Source organism: Mytilus galloprovincialis, chromosome 5, assembly GCF_965363235.1.
Source record: "Mytilus galloprovincialis chromosome 5, xbMytGall1.hap1.1, whole genome shotgun sequence".
Lineage (NCBI taxonomy): Eukaryota > Metazoa > Mollusca > Bivalvia > Mytilida > Mytilidae > Mytilus > Mytilus galloprovincialis.
Genome location: NC_134842.1, coordinates 68,589,218 through 68,593,461, shown reverse-complemented (window position 1 = coordinate 68,593,461; position 4,244 = coordinate 68,589,218). Strand labels below are relative to the sequence as shown.

The 4,244-nt window shown below is 29.7% G+C and overlaps 1 long non-coding RNA gene across 1 annotated transcript; it reads left to right on the top strand.

The window, feature by feature from the left end:
* The first annotated feature begins 313 nt into the window (after window positions 1-313).
* LOC143074688 (uncharacterized) lies at window positions 314-4,244 on the top strand. The gene is made up of 3 exons (XR_012978007.1): window positions 314-453; window positions 1,752-1,836; window positions 4,032-4,244. It is a non-coding gene; the product is annotated as an uncharacterized LOC143074688 (long non-coding RNA).

Sequence of the window (4,244 nt, the reverse complement as noted above, 5' to 3'; positions counted from 1 at the left end):
GCCAATTTTTAAAAAAGTAAAAACAACCAAAAATATTTAACATTTGCAAAAATATCAATATTTAGAAGTTATATTCTTATAAATTGGTACTTTTAAATGAAAATGTACATTAAACATTCCTGCATCAAATTTTGCTAACTTGATGGAAAATCTGGACCTTTGATTCTCTGTTTTTTACAATCCAAGATGGAGGAAGACACCCATACCACCTTAATGGAAATATTTTGACCAAACTAACTAGATATATCTGACTTATGCCATTTTTATAATATACACTTAACTTTAGCGCAGTTTGTTATTCTTTTTTCTAATTGTTGCTTTTGATAACATCCTTTGAGATTGTTTACATCTAGATGTCTCAAAAGCAAAGAATACTATGAGATACAAGCGGGAAATCAGGAAGTCCTTTTTCTGCTTACTTGTGAAAATAACGAGACAGAAAGCATTATTAAGGTAAGCACCAATACGTGCATTATTAATATGCAGACTGATTATGAATTCAACAAGCTATTTGGAATTCGACAAAGAGAAAACAACTCTCCTCACGAAGAAATTATATATATATATATTATATATTGGTCTAAATACGGTCTTCATTCATGCACAATTAAATGCATCAAGTCTAAAAAGTCTAACAACTAATAGCCTCTTTCCTTTTTCAGTTGAGAATTATACAACAGATATATTTTTTTTGATAATTATTGCTCTTTAAATACTTATTAACTAGAATTGTTAAAGTTTCTTGGCAGTAGTCCAACTGCATACGCCCTTGTCTGCACAAACAAAGCGTGATCTAATCAAATGAAGTCTACTTAAACTGGGGATTATCTAAGTTGCTTCGAAAAAAAGACCCCTTTCTATTTGTGGCACCCGTCGTGCTGCTTGTTGTGAAAACACGTCCGGTGATCAGATTTCAACTTGCTTTACAGTGACTTGACTGTTAGTGTTACTATTCAACTATTGCAACTCATTCAAAATTCGGACCAAATTACAATTTCTTTTATAAAATCAAACTGTTCAACTGGTCAAAATTTTGAACAAACTGTTCAGTCAAAATGTAAGTGCAAGGTGATAAAATAAAATATACTTACTATCCCATAAGACTTTAACTCCACTTTAATGTTGTTGTGACAAAATCAGTCTCCCAGTGTGTATAAATATATTATAGTCATTACCATGCAAAAGGTGAACTGTAATTTTGAATTGCTATGAAAATGTCCAACCTATGCTTTTATATGATTTTTCTTTTGAAAGGTCTACTTTATTCATAAGAACACACAACATTAAAACTTATTCGAGTTATTGAATGCGTATAGTATCAAGTTAACACAGTGCAACATTATTCACATTCTTTTCTTGGTTAGTTAATGGATATATTTCTAATTCTATATCTAGTCACATCACTTTGTGTGTTTACTATATATTTAAGAAACATAATGAAACAATATTTTCGTACGTACAATGTATGACATTTTGATCACCCATGATGAAAAGGAATAATGACATATACAGTTTAAATTTCCAAACAGATAACCCCATTAGTTTATAGTTTGGTGAATCGGATAGAAGAAGATCAATGCCACTCAAACTCAATTTCAGCGAATTTGAAATATTTAGAAATAATTCGATTGCCGTAATAATTAGAGTAACATTTATTCTGAAAAAAACAATATGAAAAAATAAAAAAATAAAAAAAATGTTACCCTTAACCTCTGGATAACGGATATATAATGTTTACTTTTTTTATGTAGATAATAGAAAGCAATGGTGGAAAATTAATAGGTAAAGCGACATTTTCACTTACACTAGATGGAAAAGACACGAAAACCATCATCTGTGAGTGTTTTTTATACCTTCCAATATAAAATAAAGAATGAGGTAAAACATCAGACACATGAGAATGATGATAATGGTGATTTTGATTAATTCAGTATATATAAAAAAGAATATAGACCAGAATCTTTGGGAGATAGACAAGTGTAGCAATGTTATTTAGATACATTTACAACCCAGCAAGAAGACGTATTGTCAATTTCCAGCAAATCAACATATAACGCAAAAAAGAAACTGGACAAAATGGTTGTAAATGATAAAATAGGCATTTTAACATTTACGACCATTTTGTCAAGTTTCTCCTTAACGTATTGTCTTAATTTGCTGAAAATTGTTGTCTGAACGCAAAGAGGTACGGCTATTTTTCTATATTTTTTTTTTTTTTCATGTTATAAGATAGCCCGAAAGATGCTAATCAAAGTACATGAACATATGTCACATCATTTATTTTCAATAAAGAAGGCCAAGACTATTGATTGTTTAGTTTATCAAAACTAATATTGATTTTGTTTGTTTACGCCTTTTTTTATTTTCTGACGATTTATGTATCGGTGATGGGACGGGGGTAACAATTGCAGTACTAGTATATACACAGTTTTTGAAATGGCGATAAAATTGTTGTCTGCATTTGTAATATATAATGCCATTTTCTGAAAACAATATTATGCAAGGTTCAGAAACATTATCTTTGTTGTCTTACTTTTCTGCTATGGTCTCTTTTTTATATTTATAATACAAACAACATTTGGGCTGGATTGCTTTATTATCAATTATCGTGTAATTGGTAATGTAAAAGCACCTTTTTCAGTGTGACTCTTTCAATTAAACAAAATCCGAAAAAATATGGTAGAAACATAACAAATTTAGATTTCAACACAAAAAATGCAAAAAAAATTGCATGAGATTTGATCTCCATCTTAGAAACAACCCATAATTTAAAGTTATATGCAATACCGATGGAGCCACGGCGACTCTTGCTAATAATGTAATAAATAAGCAGTTATATAGGTTCAATTTAATGATATTTCACTTTTTATTAAAAAGGTTGTATTTTAGGTATTAAGGATACATTAAACCAATTTCATTTTTGAGGAAAAAAGTCAAATAAATTACAACAACAACAAACATATATTTGCTTTGGTTTGCAGTGTCCTTCCCGGTGGATTCCCTGTTTTTCGAACCTAAAACACGGTAAATCGCATATTTTACTTCCATCCTTTTTGGGATTAAATTAACTATTTTTTAGACATATCATTACATGTACTAGTATATATAAAAATCGAGATATTGACCAAAAGACATTTTTATTTCTTTTTTTCATCGTGAATTTAATTCTTTCAGCACTTTTTGAAATTGGCCATTCTGTGAACAAATATCAGGGAAAATTGATCCCACCTCAAATTAAAAAAAAAAACAAAAATCGGATTTGTTTTTATTAATTTGCTGTTATGATAAACAAGGCATTTGTTTCCTTTGTGTGTAATGTTATAAATATACAGCATTATTCGTGTTATTCTTTTGTTAAAAAGAGCTTACCTATGATTGTTCGCATCATGCATATATTGTCCCCTGTAAAGTTAAGTATTCGATGTATTTTGATCTTTCGAAGACTATGTCTTTTAGCCGTTGTCACTAGTAATTCCACCTATTCTTATGTTTGTTAAAATAAGACTTGTTCACACATTTGTCACATGACTCTATTGAAATAGTCATGTCAACAGGGCTACAGAATATCGTAGGTCTTGTCTGCTCCAAGCAAATTCTGGAGACTCTTCAATTAATTAACACGTCTCAGTTGTTGTCCATTCGTTTGATTTTTGATTTTGAATTTGATTAGGGACTTTCCGTTTTAAATTTTCCTCGGAGTTCAGTTTTTTCATGTGATTTTACTCTTTTCTGCTTCAAGTAAAAAGTGAACGGTCCAAAATAAAGCAATTATCGTGTTCCACGTAAAATCTTCAATTTAATCTTGTATGGCATATAGTTATTACAACGTTTTATATGCAAGATTAAATAACCATGCTTCCATGACATAAAATAATGTCAAACCTGTTCATCAAGAAAAGTTTTCAGCTTTATATTTTATGTTGAATAGTTGACAATTTATATTAATCCTGTTTTATGTTTGTTTTACAATTGATTATAAAACTGGTCCTATCTTGATTTACAATTTCAAGAAAACTTTGACTATATTTCAGACTTAAAGAAGATTCCAGTGTTAAACAAGATTCAAATACTGTGTGCAGTTCTGGCATACCCTCGACAACATCGATCAACGTTATCTTATGATAAACGATAAACTTGATAAAATACGATGATTTCCGCTGTATTATGACAACAAGGTCTTGTTTTTCATCTTGTGTTTTTTATTTCCCTTAGTCATTGTTATCTATTTGATATTTATAATTTTG